The 12,176-nt window shown below is 52.5% G+C and overlaps 1 long non-coding RNA gene across 1 annotated transcript in view; it reads right to left on the bottom strand.

The window, feature by feature from the left end:
• Nucleotides 1-12,176, bottom strand: part of LOC122238013 — a 61,752-nt gene that overhangs the window by 9,982 nt on the left and 39,594 nt on the right. The window contains exon 2 of the long non-coding RNA XR_006216938.1: nt 6,033-6,182. This is a non-coding gene — a long non-coding RNA (uncharacterized LOC122238013). The remainder of the gene's footprint in view (nt 1-6,032; nt 6,183-12,176) is intronic.

Genomic DNA, 12,176 nt, shown 5'->3' with positions numbered 1-12,176 from the left:
CAGGAGCCACCATAAGCTGGAAGAGGCAAGGACAAAGTCTCCCCTAGAGCCTTCAACAGGGGCGTGGCCCTGCTCACACTTTGCATTCTGGAGCTTATAGCCTCCAGAGCTTATTTATTTTTGGGAGAGAGAAACAGACAGCAAGCAGGGAAGGGGCAGAGAGAGAGGGAGACACAGAATCTGAAGCAGGCTCCAGGCTCTGAGCTGCCAGCACAGAGCCCGATGGGGGGCTCGAACTCACAGACTGCAAGATCATGACCTGAGCTGAAGTTGGGCACTTAACTGACTGAGCCACACAAGTGCCCCAAAATTTCTGTTGTTTTAAGCCACCTCACTGGTGTCGATTTGTTGCAGCAGCCCTAGGGAACCACCACAGGGATGCTCTAGATCTTAAGTTGAGTGATGAGTTTCCAGGGGCTCTTTTTTCAATTTTGTGTCATAACTTATATATACCTTACATGTGTTCTATTGCATGAAGCAAATACTACAAAACATGGTCAGAAAAAAAAAAAACACTTCAAAAAAGCATGTATAAGCAAAACAAAAGTTCTCAAGCCTATTTAAAATCCCTGAGAGATTTGAGGAATTTCACAGGTATTGAGTCCCTACTATGTGCCAGGGATCATATGCTAAGCACTTTCCAGACAATGTGATACATGACTCTCAAAGCAACCCTGTAGTAAATAAGTTTCTCATTCTGCTGATAAGAACACTGAGGGGGGAGGAGTCAAGTGCATACTTGAGGTAACACAGGAAATAAGCAGAAGGACTCAGGGGTAGGTCAACTTGCAAAGTCCCTGCCTTTCCCACCCTAACACCTCAGGTCACCTCTGCTTACCTCAAGTATGTTAACCCCCAACTCCCTAATGTTACCACTTAGAACTCTAGACAAAAAAGGTAAACATAAACCTCCTTTGTCTCCTATTCTAGATTTCTCTTCAGATGGAGCTAGACACACATTGTTTGATCTCACCCTCTTGATATGAATTATGCATTTCATGGTCCTCTTATCTTCCAACACTCTCACCATGACCTGGGTAGATAACGTTACATTAATCAGACAGTGACTCCTCCAAGAACCGTGACCCACTCCTTGACCAGTTCACACCAACCACAAGGCTGGCAATGCAGAAGGCGAAGATAAAATCAAGTTTCCTCCCTCTCCCTCCTGGGAGCGGGGGAGGGTGGGGGTGATGTTGCCACTTCTGTAGTAACAGGGATCGATTCAAGAAGAATAAACTCTCAGGGGACACTTATCCTGGTTTGCCTGGGACAGTCACTGTGTGAGCACTGGAAGTCCCACACCCTGGGAAGCTCCTCAGTCTGGGACAAACCAGGACAGCTGATCACCCTTCCTGGGGGGAAAAGGTTTTCTTCTGGGATCTGAAGTGTTCACAAAGGGCAGGAAAGAGAAGCCATAGGAAATCTGGGTCATCTGATTCAACTGTGCACTTCCTTCTGGAGACCAGCTTCAGGCCATGCCCCCTCCTCATTTCTTGCGATGAGGAAAGACATTTGTCAGAGACTGAAGCCAAGCCAGGATGCTGGGGTTGGTGGCTCACTCCGTTGGAGCAGGTGCTAGACTCATTCCTTCCCTTCCCCACCCGCTTCAGCAGTCAGTGGGTTTTAATTAATTGATAACCACAGGTCAGCTTCCAATGCTGTGTCCCAACTCCCCTGCCATGGAAGCTAGGAAGGAAAAGCCATGATGACACCTTGGACCGAAGTCCCAAGGGTGCCCCACACTCATCTAATGCCTGCTATTCAGGCCCTTCCCTTCCCCAACATGGGAAAAACAGGCAGGATCACATCAATCTATAGTTTATAAAACTTTTTGCAGATAATGGCTCATTGGGTCCTCAGGTAAAGAGCATGAACGTGTTTGTCTCCATTTCTGGATGGGAACAGACAGAAAGGGTAAGGATCAAGCAAGTGGCAGAGTCAGACCTGATGCTGGGTCTGACACCAAGCCTCCCAGGGCTCTGAGAATAGCAGGGGAAAAGTCAAGAAGGAATCACCATTTCCTCACTCTCTTCTCTCCCCGACTCCCTCAAAAAATGTATCATAATCCTGGAAAACACACTCAGCAGATGGTTGATTCAGGAATAAATTCAGGACTGCCAGATTTTCTCCACTACAAAAACCTGACACTTCTCCTCCCCCACCATCTCACACACTGGGTGGGAGCTGACGACCCCAAAGGTGAGAGCCCAGAACCTGGCATGGGGCCAGGTGGGGGTCAGGGGTGAAGGGAAGAGGTACAAGAGACCACGAGGACCCTCCAGGGTCAGTTTGAGGGTTCCCTACCACCCTCAAATGGAGAGGGCTGGTTCAAGACACTTGCAGGCTGCCCCCCAGAGCCTGCCTCAAAGTCCCCAGGCTGGGCATGACAGATGTAGCTCCCTTTAATTGAGATCCCAGTCATTTAGCAAAAAAAAAAAAAAAAAAAAAAAAGCAAACAAGGAAGCAAGCAAGCAAGCACACAGCTCATCTTTCGCTTCCCTGGCTTTGAACCTGGGTTGGGGAGGGAATGGGGTGGAAACAGATCTGACAAATCCCATTCTGGAAGATGGCTCTGTGAGGTGGGGGCATGCACAAAAAGGACTCTGCAGAAAGGGCTTTAAAACAATGCTTGAGGGGCGCCTGGGTGGCTTAGTCCGTTAAGCACCGACTTCGGCCCAGGTCATAATCTCGCAGTTCATGGGTTCGGGCCCCGCGTCAGGTCCTGCGCTGGAGTCTGGAGCCTGCTTCAGATTCTGTGTCTCCCTCTTTCTCTGCCCCTCCCCAGCTTGTGCGCTCTCTCTCCCTCTCTCTTTCTCTCTCTCTCTCTCTCTCTCTCTCTCTCTCAAAAATAAATAAATACACATTAAAAAAGAAAACAATGCTTGAATCCATTTGCCAACATCATCGGCTTACTGGGCCTCCACCAAAAGGGCTAGACCCTGTGCTACAAGTTGTTGAGGAAGCAAAGATGGGTGGGCAGGCTCTAGTCTTCAGGGGAAATAAATGCAACCACTGTCTTTACCCCGAGGGTACACTGAGCCAGGCATAGCAGAAGTGCTGGGAGAACATAAAGACTTACTGACAAGGCTTTCGTTACATTTCCAATGGGAGAAAAGGGGAAAGAGAGTTGGTGGAGCTCTTTTGAAACAAGTCCCCTCTTTTCCAGTGGAAGCAGTACAGAGTTGAAAGGGCAGCAGATCAAAGCCCCCCACCCCTTGTTCTCTGCTGTCACGTAGTGACGCGGTCACCCAAGGCCTCCTCCATGAGCAGTCACTGGGCAGACCCCAGGGAAGGGACCTGCAGATCAGACTGGAGGGTCTCTGGGCCAGGCCCCGTGCAGTCCTGCAAGCTGGGATTCCTACCTTTTGCCTCAGGGTCCCTGCACGAGCATCCTCTCCCATCTCCCTGCCTCGGGTCTCACCCATTCTGTCCTCCAGAAGCCCACCCATGGGCTTTCAAACAGGTCTGACAACCTCATTCTTTAAGTCTCGCTAGGGCCACAAAATAAAAACCCTACACGATAAAATTCCAGACCGTTCGCCTCTTCACCTCCCCAGTGTCATCTCTCTTTATGCCTCCACATGGGCCCCCCATACCCTGTTTTCTGGGACTTCCGGCTTTTATCCATTTCCTATGCTGGGACATTCTCTTCCCCCACCTCATGTCTTTCAGACCCTCCAACTCCCACGCAGCCCCAAAGCTCACCACCTCTATAAGGCTGACTCTGAATCCCTTTGTACCCCCAGCCTCTAGGACTTGTCTCTACACTGCACTGACCACACTGTCCCAGGACTACTGGCCCACCTATGTGCCCCTCCCCTAGATGGTGAGTCCCCTGAGGCCAAGGGTTGTGCTGCGTGTAAGCCCAGGGCCAGCAACTAGTAGGATCTGACTGAAGGATGTGACTGAAGGACCCCATTACCCCCTCAACTCGCCCAGGAACGTTCCTGGGTGGTTCCGGGAATCTCAGCATGGGTGTGCACAGGTGCTTCTGGCCAGGACACACATCTGAGGCGTTATCCAGGCAGCGCTGAAGCACCTGAGAGAGTTTCTCCACTTCTCCTGCAGCCTGTCTTAAGAGTCAACCACCTCCGAGGTTCAAGTGATATTAACACGATTTTTGAGAGCTTACTGCTTAAGATGTACTTTGCATTCATTGTGTCATTTAATCCTTAAAAATACCCAGCAATATTCCATGTCTCCCATGAGGAAAACTACAGCATAAAGAGATGAAGAGACTTCCTTTCATTTTGTTTCCCTCGAAGCAGAAGAGTCATGTGCCCATAACCCTTTCTCGCTAGCTACCTTGAAATACAGGTGGGCCTTACTTTAACAACAACGACAACAAAAAGCCCACAGACCCAACACGTGACAGTGAGAGGCAGGGGATTTTTGTTTTACAAACATAAGTCAGAGGCACCGACTACCACCTCCCTCACCCCCTTCAGGCCCTGGGAAAAGAATTCCATTCACGCTAACTACAATTTAATAACTATCTGTTGAGTGCCTCTATGTGGCAGACACGTGGACACGTGGACACGTGCGAAGTCAAAAGGACAAAGATCCCTGGTCTCAAAGAGCTAATGGAGAAAGAGTAACCATGAACTCCGCGGGCGATACCTAAGAAGGTATAGACTACATTATAAGGTGTGACAGCCAGCCTCCCACAGGCCCCCGACCATCCTCAGCTCCCATTACTCATGCCCTGTGTAGTGCCCCCAGATGTCGTGGACGTGATGGCATACGACTTCCGAGGGGAGGGCGGAAAAGACAGTGCAGGTTTTCCTTGGTCTCTCTTGAAACGCTTGCTTTGGGGACGCCAGCTACTCTGTCTTGAGGACACTCAAGCAGCCCAATGAAGAGGTCCGCAAGGCGAGAAACGGAGGCCCTTGCCAACAGCCTGCACTAACCTGCCATCCTTGTGAGTGAGCCATCCTGAAAGCACATCCTCTGACCCCAGTCACCCCTTCAAGTGGCATCTTGCCTGCATCCTTGTCACTGTCAGCTCCAACTACTACTGTCGCTTGGGAACCTCCAGAACTCCCCGGGTGAAATTTGAAACTGGTCCCTGGACAAGGGCAGCAAAGAGAGCCCAAGGAAAGATTGGTAGATGGCAATTTTAACAAGCAAGGGAATTTACATATCAGGCTTATCTCAGGTGGCCACAAGAACAGTAAATCTCAATGCCCTCCTGTTAGAATCTGAAGAGTTTATATATAGGCTTTAATGGGGTTCGGTCCAAGGTGGTCTCAATAATACATTACTCTCTCAAGGCTGTGTCCTTGATGTGGCTCCTAGCACAGGAACAGTGGGTGTGTAGAATGCACATTCCAAGGCCAGAGTAGGAGGTAAGGAGCCTCTGACTGTCCGGGCCCAGCTCAGTGGTCACCTGGTGGTCATGTCCTTTCGATGACCTCCTTGAACAACCATTGACTGGGTGGCTTATAAACAACAGATATTTATTCCTCACAGCTCTGGAGGCAGAAAGTCTGAGATTGGCATGCCAGCACAATCTGGTTCTGGTGAGAGCCCTCTTCCTCAGTTGCAACCTCTCACCATGTCCTCATCTCGCAGAGGGGTTGAGGGAGCTCTCTGGGGTCTCTTTTATAAGGGCACTAATCCCATTCATGAGCACTCCACCTTTATGACCTAATTATCTCCCAGAGGCCACTCAGGTAAGGACTCTCACACTCCTTACCAAGTTTCTAGAAATCTAGGACAACTCCAAGTTTCCAATTTACAACTATCTGATGTGTGCAGTTTTCTAGAAATGTCTTTTAAAGGGGCACTTGGGTGGCTCAGTCGGTAAGCATCCGACTTCAGCTCAGGTCATAATCTCCCAGTTCGTGAGTTCAAGCCCCGCATCGGGCTCTGTGCTGACAGCTCGGAGCCTGGAGCCTCCTTCAGATTCTGTGTCTCCCTCTCTCTCTGCTCCTCCCCCAGTCACACTCTGTCTCTCTCTCAAAAATAAATAAACATTAAAAAAAAGAAAGAAAAGTCTTCTAAAAACACAAAAGGCTACAACCTACCTAGGACAAGATGTCAGAGCCCCAGGTAATAAAACTCTGTGAAGGGGTCTCTCTCTTCTCTGATTCCTCACTCCTATAGCTGCTCCATCATTCTGCTGGTTGTTTCTCAGCACCTGCTGTGTGTCAGACTTAGCAGAAGTTCTGAGGACCCTGAAAGGAAAAACCAGGCCAAGTGCATGTCATGTGCTTAGAGAACTTTCACCTCAATCTTCAACTACCCCTTGACCACATAAGGAAAAAAGAAATTAGACTTCACTGTCAGGGACCTCCCAAGGTCCCCAGGCCACCAGCCCGCCCAGGCCCTCTGCAGGGAGACCTCCCCAGCCTCTCAGGTCAGCCAATGAAATTGGCCTGCTGCTTCTCCAGGCCTCCATCCCCAGACCTGAGGCAGGCCTCCAGGGGCCTCTGTGTGGGACAGAGGGCTGCTCCAGCCCTGTGTCCTGGAGGGGCGAGGCAGGGAGACCTGAACCCCTGGTCGCGTCAGAACAGTACAGTGTGGGGAGGGATTTGTGTCTGTGCAGCCCCACACCAAGGGAATCTTAATGATTCATCAGGGCAGCTAAATAGTTAGAAAAGAGTTAGAAATAGTTAGATAGGCTAAATAGTTAGAAAAGAGAAGCCTCTTCCTTAAAGGTCCAGCCCTTATCTCTTTATTCTAAATGTTAGGAGTTTGTCAGATGGAGGGTCTATTACAATGGGCAGGGGGAGGGGGGAGGGGGGGTGGAGAGTAAGGGAAGAAGAGGGAGCAGCAGCAGCCTGACCAACCAGTGCTGTGGCCTAAATAATGGAGGTGACCCAGAGGTGTGGAAGAGCTGCACCAGCAACCAGAACGAGGGAGTCTCTGCCCAGATTCTCCAGGACACCCTCGGGAGCCTTTGCCCATGGCGCCTTAAGCCCTGCCTTCAGCTCTCCGTAGGGCTGGGAGTTATGGTCAGGACAATTCCCATGCCTCTTTCTCTAAAAGCAAATATTCTCAAGGCTCCAGGGGGCAGAGAAGGCTCTACGTCCACTCCTCAGTCCTTCCCCAATGCCCTCTTCCCAGCCACTCTGTTGCTCTCTTCTCTTCAGCTAAGCCACCCATAGAGTCTGTTTCCCAAACAAGACTCCAGGGCTCTCCCCTGGCAGCTGGCCAGCAACTGTGGATGGTTAAATTCCTTCCATTCCTGACTTCACCTCAAGATGTTCATGACCTGGCTCTTAGAGGGAAAACCTTTTAAGCCTCCTCGTGGTGGTAAGAGGCCATCAGTGTCTCTTCAGGGACATAATGATTTGTTTCAGAAAGAATGGATTAACTTCCACCTGTCCAAAGTAACTGGGAGGATGAGGCCCTCCCTCCGCCTGTCTTGGCCTCTGTCATGGTGGATGACAACTTTAATGGTGACTGTTCTAACTCACAAAAGGAAAACAGAATCCATGTCTTGAAGCCTGAATCAGCCCTAACCAGTCATGTCTCAAAACAGGCTTTGTTTTACAATATCCTGAACCTGACTCAGTGACCAGAAAGAGAGCTCAGGTGAGGCCTTCTCTGCCCTTCAGATCTCCCAGCAGAGCTTCTGGCTACACAGAACCAGGTCTGAGTCCCCGGTGGCTTCTGGAAAACAGAGGCTAACACTCAGTAGAGAAACACTCATAGACTTGGGCCATCTCATCCCTCACTGTATGAACCCTGGTTTTCTGTTCCTTGTGGGCCTCCATGGATGTTCTGGTTTCTGATTCAGTAAAGGTTCATGAGAACCATCGTCTGCTTCCACAGGGCAGCATAAACAGTGAGGAAACCAACAAGACAGCATTTGTGGACCAGTCCCACGCCTCATGCCATTAGACAGCCAGTCTGGTGCAGGGCTAGAAGGGCAATTGAGGTTGCTAACAACAGTCCTATCTCTATTTCTTGGCACTCTAGAACAATGCATTGGCCCTCCAGCCCAGAGAATCACTGCCCATTCTGCCAGGAGAGGTGGACATGTGTCCCGTGTGGAGTCGCCCAGTATCCGTTTGCCCATGACAACACTTCAATTTATTTTGGGGTTACTGCCACTAGCTGGCTCAGTAGAGTCTGCGTGAAACGATAAATCCAGGTGTCTGAATGTCATCAGTGAACATACAGGGCCACCCACACAGCCAGTAAGAACAGCCGGTGCTCTCTGTAGACTTTGAGTCCTTAGCAAGCAACCCAGGTAGAGTGTGCACTTCTCACACTGACTGTCCTATCTCTTGTCGCTCAAGACCCCAGACCTCTACTGCAAGGGATGGGTATGGGCTGTAACCGATGTGCTAATCTGTCCCTAACATCAGCAGCGCAAGGGGTACTCAGTAATCCCCCTCTCAAGGGGGCTGGACAGTGAAAATGGGAAGCTAAGTGGTAGATGAAGTGAGGGAATTGAAATAAACTTTAGAGGGACAGATCACATCTATTAGGTAGCCACTGGGACAGGGGAATTTAAATCACCAATTTAAATTACATGCTGACACTCATGTAATAAGCCAGGGTGCCTCAGCACTGACCCAGCCTCCCCCATCAGTCACGTGACCACACCGGTGATCCGTACATAGAACTACAAACTGCAATAACAAAAGACCATGGGAGGTGACCTGAATGGGTGGGGGTATGGCCAAGAAAGGTAGCTAAATGGTCAAATCTTCAGCTTCGCTGACCTTTGTAGCCTCCTGAAGTGGCCTCACTTGGAAGTACTTGTGGCCTCACAGTCCCCTTTCCCCACATGGGGCCTCCCTCTTCACCCCAGGCAATCGGGAGTAGAGGGCACTTCTGAGGACCTTCCCTCAGTTCCCTGACGCTGCCTACCTGACAGGTTAGGAAATGCACTCATTGGGATTTCCTCCATCTATTCACTGCCCATCGCCCCTCAACTCCAACCTCTGTCCCCAATCTACATCGCTAAATCAACACTGTCCCTCTGGCTCAGCTAAGGGGTCCTTAACGAAGGAGAGACCGACAGACCGGGGAACCCAGAGGCACCTGGCTGCCGGCACGCTCACCTGCAGCGCTTTCTCTGATCAGGATCAGGGGGAGCAGTGGGCCGAGGAGCCTCCCACACCCACACGGAAAGGGGCGGGAGGCCAGGTTCCCGACCTGTCAATCACGGCCGGGTTCGCAGCTGCGCGCTCCGCGGCCCCAGCGCACTGCTCCTCGGAGGGAGATAAACATCGAGAAATCCAATCCAGCGCGGCTTCACAGATAAACAGATGTGCAGGCCGCCATCGGTCAGGAGATAACGCCCCCGCCCCGCCCTACGCGCCCGCCTGGGCCCTGCACCTGCCCAGGGCGACCGGGACGCGCCTCTTGGGAGGGAGGCTGCGTCCCCCAGCCTGGAGAATTGGTCTCTAGTACCACGGGTGGGGGTGGAGTTAGAGGAGAAAGACGCTCGGTTTGTAACAAACTCGCAATAGAACCTGGGCTTTGGAACCAATTGCCAAGGTTCAAATCCTGACTCTGTCATTGTTTGACATGCGACAGCAACTCTAGGCCTGGAAGTTCTCATCTGTACCATGGGGATAAACACTGGTACCAGCTCAGGGGCTTGGCACCACTGATGTTAAAGGAGGTTGCCCAAAGAAAGCCTCAGGAAATAACGGGGGCCAACATTAGCCAGCCTATGATCTAGGTAAGCACCCCCGCTGCCACCACGATTTTGGGGGGCATTCAAAGGCCGCCCAGGCCTTTGAGGTGAAGGAAAGCGCTGTTGGCCACACACAAAACACCAGCTTTAAGAGAGGCATGTTTGGATCAGGTCTGGGGCTGGGATCCGCTACTTCCAGACAAGTGAAAGTGACACCAAGGCAGAGGGAAAGGGGCCTGGGAGCAGAGAAGGCTGGTGTGTGAGAATGTGCGGGGGTGGAGGGTGGGGGGATGAGGGGTGGTGCCATCAAGGGAGGGCTTCTCCTTCCTTGGCACTCAAAACTCCAAAATCTCTCACTGCTGGACAGTTGGAGACTTCCTGCCCAGAGCCCTTCCATGCAACTCATTCATTTGTTCCACCCGACACCCAGGGAACATCCCTAAGGGCCACTGCCTGTGAGGAGTGAGATACGGCCCATGCCCTCAAAGTACACTTTAGGGACTGATCCGGTTCAGAGACACCCACAGACTCAAATGCCCCCAGGCTTGCCACTGAAGCCCGAAAGTTCCTGTCCTTCCACAGGGCGATCATTTCTTCCTGCCCCAGCGATTGGATTAAACCGACCCCAGCTGAGGTATGAAAGGTTGGTGACTCTCTGGGACTACACCAAATTTGATTTCTGTCACTGAGACCACCAGGCCGGAAGTTCGGCGATCACAATTCCCCCAAACGCACCGCAACCACCCCCCACCCACCACCCACCACCCAGCCTCAACAAACATAGATGGTATGTTAGGCAGCACAGTGCGGGGAAGAAGGTGAAGGAGAGAGGGGCCATTCCGGGCGGGTGCCTGCAGGGGCTCAGCCGCCCAGCGCGCCCAGGGCACATTTTGCCAGCGGTGTATGAGAGGGAAGGCCTTGGACTGGAGGCGGTGGCCACTTGGCTACATGCTGGGGACCAGCAGCTGAGTTCGCACCCACGCTGGAGTCTTTTGCTGGAGCTACTTCCTCCTCAGGTCTAAGATCCCGAAGTCTTCATGCGGTCTTCGGAGGGATGAAGAAGTGCCCAAGCCTTTAAGCCCGCGAGGCCCACATGGGCGCGCGGGACGCATGGGTTTGGGGCGAGCTAGGGACTGCACCCGCAGGCCTCAGGAGCTTCTGCTGGAGAGGTGGGAAGGAAAAGCCTGGTGCTATGCGCTCCCGGCTGTCCCAGGATTTCTGAAGGACGCGGAAGGCAGAGTCCCCGTTACCCCCAGGGGCCAGGAGGGTACACACCCGCTCTCATCGCGGCGCTGCACGCACAAAGGGCGAGGCGACGCCGTCGTGCCTACTAGTTAAAAGCTTATCAGTCCCCTTGGAGCGGTGTGATCCCACTTTGTTGCTGAAGGGCCTGAGCGCGCCCTTTCATGCTATTGTGCACGCCGCGATTTAGCGCGGCCTTTGTGGGCCTGAAAGGACCCGCGCCCCCTCCGGGAGCACATTCTCGCGGCACCAGCTTCCTCGGCATCGCGGTCCCGGACGGCCCGAGGTGCTGGGGTCCCCAGAGCCACTGCACCCTCTAGCCTGTCTTCGTGCGCGGCAGCTGGGGTAGACGGCACAAACCATTGCACCAGAGGAGCCCTTATTTAGCCCCCGCTCCCACAAGGCCGTCTCTTCTTACACCCCCGCTTCCAGCCAAAGTGAAAAAATGCGTGCGGACCCTTTACCTCTACTTAGGGGCAATTGGACTGAGTTTAAAAGGCTATTGAGGCTTGGAGAGGCCGCCTCTCTCTTTATAGCTTTGTGAAATGTTTGCAGAGACATTTGCATCTGTTTGCGCTTGGGGGAAAGGCCCTGAAGGCTCAAGAGCAAGAAAGCTCGAGGATTGTTCTATGTCGCCCTCCCCCTCCTCTCTCGGATCCGTGCTGGCCGATTCGTGCACCGAGCAGAGGCATGCAAAACCCGCCCGGTTCAAAGATTGGGCGCCTAGGCTCTCGGTCCACTTTTAAACAATTGCTGTTAACAATGCAATTTTAAGCAGAAAATCGTCTAACTAGATTAAATCCACATGACATAAAAACCAGAGGGGAAAAAGTCCGCATAGGCATAGGAGTGCGGACGCCTAACAGGATAGAAAGTGTGAAATGCATGCAGAGGTGGAGCGACCGGCAGGTGCCCTGGCCTCCCTCCTGCCGGACTAGGGCTGAACTGCGTGCCTCCCTCCAGCCCCAACGCCCCTGGAGAGGAAGGGGCTCCCGGGGGCGCCGGAGCGCGAGGCTAGCCTCCCACCTTTGGCGACCCGGGAAAGGGTGCTGTGTGCCCAAAATCAAGTCCTCGGCTCGCCATCCCCGCACCCCTGCGGGTCCGGCGATCTAGCCCAGTCTGCGCCCTACTCTCCCCAAGGGCGAGGGGCGCAGGGCAAGACTGGAGAAGACGGAACGCCCTCTCCGCTCGCGAGACTGAGCAGACAGGCTTTTTAATGGAATCGAATGAAAGTCAGGCCATAGAAAGCCCCATTGCTATGGCAGCACAGTACCCATAAAGCGACAAAGCCCAGAGCCCCTCCCTCCCTTCCTGGCCCTGCCCTGCG

The sequence above is a fragment of the Panthera tigris genome, chromosome A1 (assembly GCF_018350195.1).
Source record: "Panthera tigris isolate Pti1 chromosome A1, P.tigris_Pti1_mat1.1, whole genome shotgun sequence".
Taxonomy (NCBI): domain Eukaryota; kingdom Metazoa; phylum Chordata; class Mammalia; order Carnivora; family Felidae; genus Panthera; species Panthera tigris.
Note: the sequence above shows the minus strand (reverse complement) of the source record. Positions and strands in the feature narration are given on the sequence as shown.